Source organism: Danio aesculapii, chromosome 8 (assembly GCF_903798145.1).
Source record: "Danio aesculapii chromosome 8, fDanAes4.1, whole genome shotgun sequence".
Classification (NCBI taxonomy): Eukaryota; Metazoa; Chordata; class Actinopteri; order Cypriniformes; family Danionidae; genus Danio; species Danio aesculapii.
In genome coordinates, this window is record NC_079442.1 from 22,353,912 (window position 1) to 22,367,362 (window position 13,451).

Sequence of the window (13,451 nt, forward strand, 5' to 3'; positions counted from 1 at the left end):
TGCTATACAAATAAAGGTGAATTGAATTGAATTGAATTCTTGAAAGAAAAAATTGTGAAGCATCAAAAGTGGCCCATGTTAATACTTATTAGGCTATTGTTATTCATGAATTTCAAATGTTTTTTATTATTTAAATGGCCGAGTGACCTTCTTACTGTGAGGCGACAACACTACCGCGCCACTGCGTCGCCGACAACAGGCAACAGCTTTAAATTTAAAACTTAAACAGACGGCTAGCTATTTCCCCCCTAATATATCATAAGTAGCCTAAAATAAGTAGCCTCTTCATATTTCTTTAATCTAAATCTTTTGAAAATTTTTTTGGTACCTCAAAAAGTTTGACCAGCCGACAAGCTAATTCAGCAAAATAGTGCTTAAAATGCAGTATGTATTTAAACCTCATAATTAAATAGAAAGAGTAAAACAAAACTGCAAAAAGTCCACGTTTTGAGAAGAACCACCCATTTCACAAGGTGGATAAATTGCGTAAATAATGACAGAATTAAATATTCTGGGGGAAAAACTAACCCCTTTAACTCAAGTCTGACTTTTATTTTAATTAATACTTCAACAGATGTCTACAAAATAATCAGTTAAGAAAAAACCTAACTTAGGGACCATGCATGATTATTAAAATTCACCATTTTATCACAAGAACAGGCAAAGTGCATTTATTTATTATTATTATTATTATTATTATTTATTTATTTATTTTTGCTTCTTGTTTCAAGTAACCTTATTTTTTTAGAATAAATGACTGCACAAAAAAGTGGGACATATTTGCACTATTCACCTGTCGTTTCTCTGTTAAGTTATCTTGTATGCCCTATAGCTTATATATTGCCTTGGCTAAACTTTAGCTAACTTTACATGGATGCTCGTGAGTCATGGACGTTAAGACAAACTGACAATATTTGCCTTAGGTCGTTTGGACAATTGCTGTAAATCTGAGCAAGGGTAGTTTAGTCTTTTGTTCATCGCCACTCACCTCCACACTAAAAAGACGACTGAATGAATTTACATCAGCCACTGTGTTTGCTCGAGCAGGAGACCCCCAAAGACCCCTCCTCTGCACGTGCCTGGTGTTTTGGATGTAAAACGCGCTCGTGGGGGACCGTTACGTTTCCCAGCTCACGCCAGGACTCGAATATCTGTCGACAGGGGGCGCGAGCCAGTGACACTACCCGAGTCCAGCGAACTGTGAATCTGTGGACTTGAAATACACTACGCAGTCAACGTGAGACCCTTCAGGATCCGCGCTGTGCCCCCCGCTCCCTCTTGACAAATCCCTGTCAACACTTTTCCGCGCGTTCAACCTGAAAACCTCGCGACGCTTTCCGCAGTTTTTGCTGAACAAAATGTTCGGGTGATCTGTGGAGAGTCAACTGACCACGTTTTTACACCGTTTTTAAAGGGGGAGAATATCGAGAGACCCACGACTCGCACGTCTGTTGATCCGGATGAAGCAACTGCTGAAAAAGTGAAAACTCGTCACAGATTTTGCGCAAGGACAACTTCTCCGAGGCTGAGTGAGTTTATCCGTCTGATTTATCAACTGCTTGTATGGTTTGCATTCATAAATCTCTGTTTGGGTGTTTTAGTTGGGCTTCACGTTGGTTTAAAGGGGTGTGCAGAGCTCTCATGGAGCACGGGGCGGTCAACAATTTGCGAAATCTTGCACTTTTTCCGTGCTTCATGTGCACTTTAAAAGTCTTTTGATAATTGGTGGTCTTGTTCGTGGTCATTTTGTGCTGTTTTGTCGTCTAAACTTTGCTCTAGGTAAGTGGAAATAAGGCAGAAATGTAGTTTACGCTGGTCCCCAGTGTGTTTATAAGGGGCCTCAGATGGCTTATCGGCTGCGAAAAGTGTTTGAAAATATTTATTACCCTCGTTAAACCAAGGCTAGGGTAGCAAGTTAAACAGAGCGGGAATTAATGGACACATTTGCTGTTTATTCCTGTTATGAATCTGTGTGGCAGCTGGATTTGTGCACAGGGTTTCTGTCATGCAGGTGTTTTCTGCAGGTTTGACACATCTCTGCACACTTGGGGTGTAAATCTGTGTATGTGTGTTTGGTTTTTGTTTAATAAGCTGTGGAAAATACCGAGCTCTTTGATAACAAGAAAAATAAGGTAAACATTTAATTGTATGTGTATTTTGACATACATTTTAGTAAATTACAGTTCATTTAATATTTTAATATTTCATATTATTGAAATTGATTTGTCGCTTAAAACTCAAATTTCTAAAAGTGTAATAATCAGATCAATATCTTCCCTATGGAAATAGTTTCTTCGTCTTAAAATGACCTGATTCTCATTTTGGACGGGTGAATTTAAGCAATTCCAGCGTTATGGATGTGACCGTATGGATTTACAGTAAAAATTCAACACATTGATTCACATAGAGGAGAGCGGCCACAAAATAACACGTTTTGGTTTTAGCCAAATAACGAACAAAGTAACGGGGTTAGAGAAACCTTTTTTTTTACCAACAACACACAAGCCTCTCCTACAAATGAGCATGGGTTGTATGATCACCGGACCTATGGTTTCTGTGCAGTATTGCCAAAAATGTAAAATGTTATTATTTACCCCACCTGTGGGGCAAGTTGTAACAGACAGAGGTTAGTTGTAATGCATGATTAAAAGGACAGATTTCACATAATTATATTTTTAATTCAGTTTACTTTAAATATTAATACTGTATTTCCTGAGTACTAAACTATTTTTTTATTCTACATAGCACAGCATGTTCTATTGGATAAACACATTTGGATTATTTGCATATCCATTATTTTGTAATTAATTTAATTGAATTATTAGCAATAAAACTATTTTTTTAATTAAAAAATATTTTCTAGTAAAATAATTTTTTATTTTATTTTTAAGTTCTCAACATTACACTCAAAATTAAAAAAATATTTTGTTAGTTTAATTGGTGTCCAACAGTGTGTGGCTTATTTGAAACGCCCTGTTACAACTAACCTGGCTGTGTTGTGTTTATCAAAACTGGCTAGCAGTCACTGTGTGTTTATTACATCTTTCAAAATTGTTCCATCTTTTAGCCTAGAAGACGGTAATCACAACAATATAAGATTTTACGCACATACTTTCACAGATTTATTTTGAATAAAAAAATATTGAGTATAATAAAAATTACTTTTATGCTGCAGAAATGGTTTCTCAAATTGATATTTTCCCGATAGACATAATTTCTTCATATCTTAAAATGACCTGATTTTTATTTTGTACTGATGAATTTGACCAAATCCAGCGTTACGGATGTGGCATTTGCAGGAAAAACTCAATGCATAAATTCACATAGAAAGTAAATGTTAACATTATATTAACACATCTGTTTATAATTTCCAAAACAACTAACCTAATTATGGGATCAGAAATATATTCATTCATTCATTTTCTTTTCGGCTTGGGCCCTTTATTAATCTGGGGTCACTACAGCAGAATGAACCGTCAATTTATCCAGCATAAGTTTTACGCAACGGATGCCCTTCTAGCTGCAACCCATCTCTGGGAAACATCCATACACACTCACTCACCATGGACAATTTAGCCTACCCAATTCACCTGTACCGCATGTCTTTGGACTTGTGGGGGAAACCGGAGCACCCGGAGGAAACATGCAAACGCAGGGAGAACATGCAAACTACACATAGAAACGCCAACTGACCCAGTCGAGGCTCGAACCAGTGACCTTCTTGCTGTGAGACGACAGCACTACCTACTGCGTCACCAGAAATCAATATGCATAGATATTTTATATTTTAAATGAGAAAAATAAAACTGCGTTATGGATTTGACCAAAAATGTCTGCGAGTTTACAGTATACAACATACTTTGTAGAAATTCTGTGAATTAAACTGCAAAACCACCCAATAATAATAATAATAATAATAATAATAATAATAATAATAAAGCCAATCAAAAGGGGAAGAGTTGGCCCTTTGTGGAACAAATAATAGATTTTATTTTTGACATTTTTTGCATGTATGAGAGAAAAGCTTCATTATGTATGTGACATTTCTCCGTTATGGATGTGACATGTGAAATTGCCACTTGTGTGACTTTGGCAAATCAAATATAATTGGTTGAAAACATTGACATTTTTGAGCATTTTTATAGTACTGTCAAATACAATCCTACACAAAAAAACACAAAGGTTTTCACTATTTTCATAACTTAATTTTCACAGCAAGATTGACATTTATATGGAGTTGCTTATTTATATTTGTTTAATCATTTGCATTTTTTAAATAAAAACAAATAGAATAGAACATAGAAAAGGGATTGTCCATGTTAGATCAAGGCCATTTTTATAGCTAACACAATAGAGGAAACACAAAAGAGAATTGATTTAAAAATGTGTTTATTTGTGTGTGTGTGTGTGTGTGTGTGTGTGTGTGTGTGTGTGTGTGTGTGTGTGTGTGTGTTATATGCACATAATAGAAAGTGTTAGTAATAGGAGTGTTGACAAAAAATGAATGAAGGATAAGTGTTTGGAACGCTGCAGGAGAAAAAGCTTAGCATTGATGTTAACTGATGAATTTGCACATGGTTTGTCTTGAAGAATGAAGCATATTAAAACACACGCAGGCTCAAGTTTCTTGTTGACCTAAATTGTCAAATCAATCTGGTTACCCAAGAACAATCTTGCTCTGAAAACTTTCAGGCGCGTTCAATACTCATGAAAAAAAGACGCTTAAAAATTCAAGAAATCTTTGAAATTATCCTAACAACCTCAATCCCATTTTCAGACAAAATGACACTAAAATGACTCACTGAATTTAATATGCCCTGCATTGTGCATTTCCAAGCAGCCATGACAATACATGTGCGATTCTTCAAAATCCTCAACAAAGAGATGTAAAGGACTGCGATAAAAATTCCTCATTTTTTCATACATGCTTAACCATAAAGGTCATGAGTTTCTGCGTGAAATGAGTCTGTGAATGAAGCACACAGGCAGCTTGTTCTAAAGAGAGATGTCTTAAGATGATTTGTGCACATAACTGTAAAATCTATTAAACGATTTGGCCAGAAATTACCACTATGCCTTCTAGTGCTGTTTGTAGTAGCAGCTCGTTTGTTTTAAGCTGTTTCTGGCATGTTTCATCGAATGCTTCAAAAGTGTTCAAGTTGTACAGGTTTCTAGCTCAAGGCCTGACATGTACAGAACAGCTCAAGTTAAACTGTACATTTTTGATCAGCTGTTTGCCACTCAAAAGCTTGCTCAATGCCGAGGAGCTGTTCAGACAGACACAGAGAAATATGTTGTTGTTTTTTCCTGGAGAGTCGGTAGCAGATTCTCCTTTGCTAATTGCAAAAATGTTGCGCCGCTATTGACCCTGAAATTTGTTATTGATTTCAACTCATTATTCATTTTAAAACGGCGGCTATCCAACAGTATATTAAATGACTTGTTCCTGCTTAATGTGTAATGAAATGTTTTCTGTGTGGAGATGGTAATTGCAGGCTTGCAGGAACATTTTGTCTTGAGTGAATGCACACAGAAGGAGATTGAGACGCAGGTTACCATATGGTTCGAATGTTATTTTAAGATTTGGACACCGAGATGTTCTGATCAGGATTTTTGCAGTCAATTCTGAGTACCAATTCCTCTTCATTGTGATCAGCAGATACCAAGTACCAATTCTGATGCTTCAAGCTTTTTATAACTTTGCCATTGCATAAGCATATTTTCCCTCTATGTATGAGATCTCACCTTACCTAAGAGAATAAATTAAGGATGTTGCATACATGTAATGGCCACTTTATGAAAAAAATAAAAGAAATCGTAAGAAATATGACTGACAATGCAGTTTAGAAACATTGCTCACATGTTCTAGCGCTGTGGATGTATAGCCTCGGAAACAAACCCTTGTGATCAGTTCATGAGATCGGATAGTGAGATCGGCCAGATCAGCGAGTATCGATTGAGTCGTAAAATGTGATTATCGGCCGATAACGATCTTCGGCCGAATGATTGGAGCATCCCTAATTTGGACACTTATGAAATTCCACTTAAAATGTCTGCATATCATTACATTAATAGTAAGGCTGCACAATATATCGTTTCAGCATCGATATTGCAATGTGATCATTCATGATAGTCACATCGCAAGCATACGCAATGTTGAGTCTGGATTATAATTTATCATTTTGCAAGCGTTTTTTGTGACCTGTGATTTGCGTGAGGGTTTTAAAAGTGTTCAGACCTTAGAAATTGTACCGTTTTTAACTTAATTGACAAATTAATAACAATTGAATTATTTATAAAATGATGTAATTATATTTGATTATTCAATTACTGTACACCTGAATGCAGTTTGACTCATTGGAAACACTGTTGAATTAATTAGTATCTTTTTCTTGAATTAATCTACGTTTGTAGATTGTTCTTTATGTTTTAAGCACACGTGCTCCCCTACCAAATTGTGTCTGTCAGTCTAAGATTATAAAGTATTTATTCAACTCATGTAGTGAAATTCTATGCATATCGCAATGTATCTCGCAGAATAAAAAAATATGGCAATGTTCGATTTTTCCAACATCGTGCAGCCTAATTAATAGCATGAAAAATATACCATGTGACATGTAAATGAGCAAATAACCTATGAATTTGCTTAGACATTTTCTCAGAGTTTTCTGAACATTTTAACGAATACATTTTAAACTCAAGTAGGGCTGCATGATATGGATCAGTAGTTTATCATAATATAAATTTTTAAGCAAATCCTTTTATTCATAGTTTGTTTGATAGCTAACACTGTGGTTTCATTACTAACTTCAATTTCGAGTCACGTGGAATCAATTTTTGTCTTAAATATTTTCTTTCTTAATTCTGTTTCATTATTCAATACAATTTATCTTCAAACTTATTATTTGATCAACAAATAAATCTTGAATCATCTGAAAATGTTACAAGGGATTTGCTTTATTTATTTTTGCTTCTCAAAAGAACTCAACCCAATAAAGCATTGGTTAAAAAGAACACTATTAACGTGACATTTTATTCAGAGGTAATATTTGAGGGTCATAATGTATTTACAATATGTATTTTTTTTTGTCATGAAATTTGTTTAAATTTGCATTCAGATTGTAGTTTTTTCATAGTCAAGAGCAGCTTTAACGATAAGATTCATGTTCTCTAGTATTGACATGGCAGATGCTGTAAACATCCAGAATGTCATGTGTGTTTAAACAGAGACATGCAGACCATGTAGACTCATTATCGACATGCACAGAATGGCTGTTGTTGCATTTTGCTGTAATCATATGTTTGTAGTAGGGATGCTCATAATAACCTATTAACCATTAACTGGGAGGGTGAGTTTTTAATCGATTAATGGTATAAATTAAATTATTAAAAAAATTTATTATATGTATTCTTTAAGTTTGGCTGCATCAGGGGCCGGTCACAGCGAACATGTTTTTTGCGTTGAGAAGGGCATTTGGTTTACTAATGGCCGTGAGCCTTTTTGCAGCGCTCTGCGTGCCCCACGTTTGTGTCACTGTACACTGTATGCTCGCAGTTGAAAAAAGGAAACTCTGAGCGGAAGAAGCGTGTTACGTCTGTCACATATTTTTCATTCTTCAATCACTTGAAAGCAGTGGAGGGGTATCCATTGCTTATGCATATTTTCTGTGAAGCGATGGATTTGGGGTAGCCTGCTATTTTTATTTGACGAAAAAAAAACATAAGATAGGACAAACAGCATATGCCGGTTCTTAAAAATATTCAGTCAGTGTTTTCATTTTGTAATCTAAACTAGTCATTTAGGTGAAAAATTTCTAGGGCAGGACTATTTATTTTATTCTTTTTATTTAGTTTATTCGGTTTTTCTATGCTGTTGGAAACGCTGCAGGTGCTTGAAGATGTTCTGTTGTTCTGATGTTCTGTATGCTGTTGTTCACATGTTAAAATAAATCAGTATTTTAAAATGCAATATTTAATGTGTCAGACACAAAATAGACACGTCAATTATTTATTTTATTAAATAATAATTTAATATTAATCTGACCAGTTAACCGTTAATATTCGGTTAACAAGCGGCGTTTGTCGTTTGTCAAAATTAACCAAAATCGGTAGTTTGTAGATTAATATATATTCAGTAAATTGTCTAGTGCTTATGCTTTTTAGTGGTACATACTGAAGCAAAATGAATTTATCTTAATGTAAATTTACTTAATGATAAAACAATAACAGAGTTCCAATAAAATGTTGTATAATGTTCAGTGTTTCCTCTAGAATTGTTTCCAGCTGTGGTGGCAGGCCTTTTATTTTACATAGATCTACCAACTACTTGTGGCGTTATTTCAATGACAAATGTCCTGGGCGCAGTATTAGAAGTCGAGATTGCATTTATGTAATAGCTTACAGCATGCGAATCTCTTTGCTTGCTCGCCGATTTCCTCTGCTCGTGCACAAAAACTTCTTGCACGCCCCCTCAAATATAAGCCGCTTCAAGAGCGTGCAGATCTTTTTGTGCGTTCTCAAATAAACGCTGCTGAAGTGCGTTTATGTAACGAGTATGTCTCCAGCATTTATTAGAGTTGCTAGGAATATTTATGAATGTGTCCAATAGACCTACAGAGCGATATTAATGCATCCTGAAGTAAAGTGAAACGGCTATACATGGTGTTTGCTGGGTCTCACGCATCACGCACCTGTCAGTCAGTCAGTCAGCACGTAACCTTAAAGGGTTAAACAAATGACGCACAGCACTACTACGGTTACAGAAAAGTTTGTGCTGTTATAATTCACATTTTGGCGTGGCGCCCCACCATGGAAAAATGAATGTTGCGGAAACCATGATGTTTATAGGAAAAAAACATAAAATGACAAATGTGCCAAGAAGCCAGTTATCTTATAGCCAAATCTGTCTTTAAACTGAATTTTTCAACAAAAAGAGAGAAAATATTTTACTTTTATCTTGATATTGATTGACTTATATGAATATGTTATTGTGATGTTTTTGGCCATATTGCCCAATCGATTATCATTATCAACAGAAATTCAGTTTTTCTTCCAATGTCACACAGTTATTATTTATATGTGGAATGAATTGGATACGTGCATTTGTGTCTCTATTGTAAGCAGGTATGAGTTGTCAGTGCGAAAAATAAAACCTCCAGCTAACTTTCGACTTTAAGTGTATCGTTGCCTTTTGAAAAATGCAGTACAGTGAAAATAAATAAAAAGAAACAAGGTCAACATCTCTGGAATTTAATATTAGCTTGCTATATGTACATATGCTTGTGGATCAAAACAAGGCTGCGTTTAATCACTTGCTTTTCAGAAACCCAAAACTGCAATGCTGCAAGCAGAAAGAACGTTTATCTAATTTCTTCATAACTTCAGCAGGAAACGACTCTCTTCTCGTTTATTTGAAATAATACAATACATTCACAATAAAAACATGCTGAAAACAAAAGTACTTTTTTATAGTCCAAAGTTTAAACTTACGAGCCAAAAGTGAAAGCAGCACAGCTGATTGCACGTCTCCACACCTAGAAATCTGATATACTGCAATACAAAAATCACTTATTTAAAATACAAGTTCATGTTTAGTTTTCAAAGATCTAAAAATGTGCCATATATGTGCTTTTAGACCACAACAACTTTAATAGCGTGGCGTAGGGCCTCCTTTTGTGGTTAATACAGCATCAGTTCATCTCGGGAATGGCAAATAAAAGTCCTGCACAGTGGACAGAGAAATTTTGAGCCATTCTTCTTGCAGAATATTGGCCAGGTCACTACATGATGCTGGTGGAGGAGAAGGTTTCCTCGCTCTCTCTTCCAAAATGCCCCAAAGTGGCCCAATAATATGTAGCTCTGATGACTGTGCAGGCCATTGAAGATATTCAACTTCAGTTTCATGTTCATCAAACCACGCTGTCACCAGTCTTGCTGTGTGCGTTTATGCGTTATCATACTGATACATGGCTGGACATTGATATGTTCACAGCTTTCTTTGATGAATCAATTTTTTTAAGAAAAGCCATTAATTTTAATCTCATTCATTGACTGAATTAATGCACCCTAAAAAAAAAAAAAAAACATACAGACCCTGATCTTTTGTACAATAGCGTAAGGACATTCACAGTTGAAAAATACCAAGGACATTCATAGATGTTTAACTAAAGCTTAAGTGTCAGACTCCATACAGTATATCAGAGCAGAGTATGAAGGTTACAGAACTGCAATGCGCCAGCTTTTGGCTCTCAATGAAAAACGTCTAGACGTTGAAAGCCCTTTGCAACACAAACAGGTTTGCAAGCGCTCTCTGCACAAACTCAATTGACCTTAGTTTTCCACAGGTGTTAAAAGCGTGATCTCTTTGCTTCTTGTTTAGTATCAGTATCATAAAGCTCAGTTCTCCTCACACACACATGCGCACAGAGTCTTCCTTTGGCAGAATGTAGCTCCGTCCCCCCTCCAGCTTGCTCTGCTGACCCAGACTTTTCCACTGCCCTTGTGAAATAGGAACGGCAGAGCTGATCGGGTCTCCGAACGAAATGCCATCACAAAGTGAAAAGATTCTCATATTGCCATTGCTGGCAGAAGCCAACTTTAATCTCTGTTTGAACAGTCCAATGAAGTGTTAAACCCCTGTCTAACCAAGATCAAATCCCCTCCAGCATAACCGCAGCCCTTGCACTTTTCCATCTTATTTTTTCAGCGCACATGCAGATACGTCTATAATGGTTTACACAAGATTCGGTGCTTGTTTCACCATAGCGCACTGTTTGCTTACTTGTGCAACTGGGTGACTGAATGTCACCTTTGAACCTTGCGTATCGCTTTCTGACTAAATCAATCAGAATAGGAAAGGTTGAATCCTGTCTAATATCCTCTTTTTAACCATCCAAACGCTCTAAACTGAAAGACCTATACAGTACACTAAAAAATTGACGTTTGCTGTTTGTTCAAACTACTTATTTTAAATGAGCCGAAACAACACACTTTTTTGTGGATAACTTATTTATATAACTTATTTGTTTGATGTTCATTTATAAAAACTTAACCTCCTTTCTGTTGTCTCAAAACAAATCAATTGTGTGGATTTCAGCATTTTTTACGGCGTATGTTAAAGTACTAAACTAATGACATTTATGATTGTTATGATGGGATTAAAAAATGTTGTTAGGATTCATATGGACTGGATGCTATTGAGATTAAACAAGAATGATTGTTAACCCTTTCACGCGTATGATCTCACTGATCAGCCTAGGCTGGACCCTGTAGCGCATGATCACACCAGTGTGATTACAACATTCAGATCACACGTCAGAACTGCTCAAATTCAAATGATGGCTTGTCATAAATCACAATTTATCTATGTTTTCAAACTAAAAACATTCATTTTAAGTTTCAGACATTCAAATACACATAACTACAAGCAAAACATACATTTAAATTTTTGTAAAATACACGCAGATGTCTAATTATTTTTATTTATATGTAATAATTATTTATTTTATATGTAGTAATTAATTTTCAATATAACTAGAAGATGCACTTCATTCACATAATATACACACTGTTTATGTTACTAGAATGTTTTCTCTATTCTTCTCGCAGATAAACAGTCGCATTAACTTCATGTATTTCTGAATAAAATTATGAATAATCGAGACATAAACCCAGAAACTCTGATCTCTCCTGCGATTGTTTCTAGAAGGAATACTGCTGCGATCGGAAGTTAAAAGAAAGTATTTATATTATTTATTAATTTATGCATTAATTGTAGTTTAGTAGCATACAATATTATTTGTTGTACAGTGTCACAACAATTATGCTATAGTGACATGAGTATTTTCAGCTGTATCCCATCTAAATTTCACTGCGCTGCAGGAGAGAACGGTAAAAAACGTTTAGCCTTTATATATTTTATTATATTATATATATATATTTTTTTTTTATTGATATTTTCCTTTAAGTTTGATGCAAGCAAATTAAATTGTGGCCAGTTTAGTTACTAAACAGTCCCTCGTCTGAACACGCCACAAGTGAGATGGAGAAAATGAAAGGACGTCATCATCGAGAAGAAATCAGATGCTCGAGACATAATCTTTAAAATAATGACATATTAAAAATGCAGCAAATATATGACAGACGTCAGTGATACAACAACAGTGGATCATTAATTAATTCTTATTTTTAATTCAAGTCTGCTATAGTACTGTATGTGCTTTAGCGCCAAAACAATAAATGAAACTGTTTTCATGGTTTCAGTTTATTTAGTTTAATCATGAGGTTTGAATGAGCCAGGACAGCCTTTACAAACTATTCGCAGCACTGAAAGTATTCTTAGATTACCTCGGAAGAATAAACTCGGTCGGAAGGATGAGAGAACTCATAAAATTGTTGTGTGAATAGAGAGGCTCCCCGTACGTCTCGCCGCGATGCGTGATTTTTAAAATGAGAGAGGGTGACTCCATAAGGTAAGAGGGTGACTCCATAAGGTAAGGTAAACTGCACACACTTGATTATGTAAGGCATGGACGCATCTCACAGCACAAAGCATAACTTAATCTTTAAATGTACATGCTTAATCAGTCATCAATAAGGTCTATCGATTAAAGTGGTAATGACAATCATCAATTATCAAGTAATCATCAAGCAATCAAGTAAAATATGTTAAAGGATATTTCACCCTAAATTTTCCACACTTGCCATTAAAAAGACAGTTCATCCAAAACTGAAAATTCTGTCACATTAAACTCACCTTTTCTTGTTCCAAACCAGTTTTACTTTTTTTCTGATGTTAATCAATAATATACAATAACTTGTAGGGTAATGTCTTTGGTTTTTGAAAACTTGAACAGAAAATGCTGAATTAAGATTGTTCTTTTATTTATTTATTTATTTATTTATTTTTTATTGTCAGACAGCTAAAACATTTTACAAAATGTGTTAAATCAGCTGCACAAAGGGATTGGCATTGCGTAAATCCTTTAAAAATGAAAGATATAAAGATTTGACATTTGTTGTGATAATTATCGATATAGACTGATATGAAAAAAAAAATATTGTGCTAATTTTTTTGCTATTTCTCCCAGCCCTAATGGTAAAAATGATGAAAAAAGTGGCTTACTTTGCTCTCAATTATAAGTGCAAATCTTGAGCATGTCAAATCAAGAGCATGTCAGCTTATGGTTTTTCACCTCATATACCTTCCTGATTAACTATAGCCTTATTATATATGTATATAGGCTTATTTATATTTGTTCACCATGATTATTTAACAAGTTTAAACACATCTTACAGTGGGCTCTACAGCTGAAATATACATGTACACACTACAGCAACTCTACAATATTTGCTCAAACCCATGCTGCTTTTAACACGACAGGGTAAATAAATGGAAAGGTTTTATTTTGAAAAATGGATTTGAACAATACAGTGTAAATTTGACAAGCAGG

General features: G+C 35.1%; 1 protein-coding gene across 1 annotated transcript in view; it reads left to right on the forward strand.

The window, feature by feature from the left end:
* Window positions 1-1,223: 1,223 nt before the first annotated feature.
* The window catches only part of ghra (growth hormone receptor a), an 84,863-nt gene continuing 72,635 nt past the window's right edge, over window positions 1,224-13,451 (forward strand). Inside the window, exon 1 of the mRNA XM_056463413.1 lies at window positions 1,224-1,529. The gene's annotated coding sequence lies outside the window, so the exon portion shown is untranslated. The remainder of the gene's footprint in view (window positions 1,530-13,451) is intronic.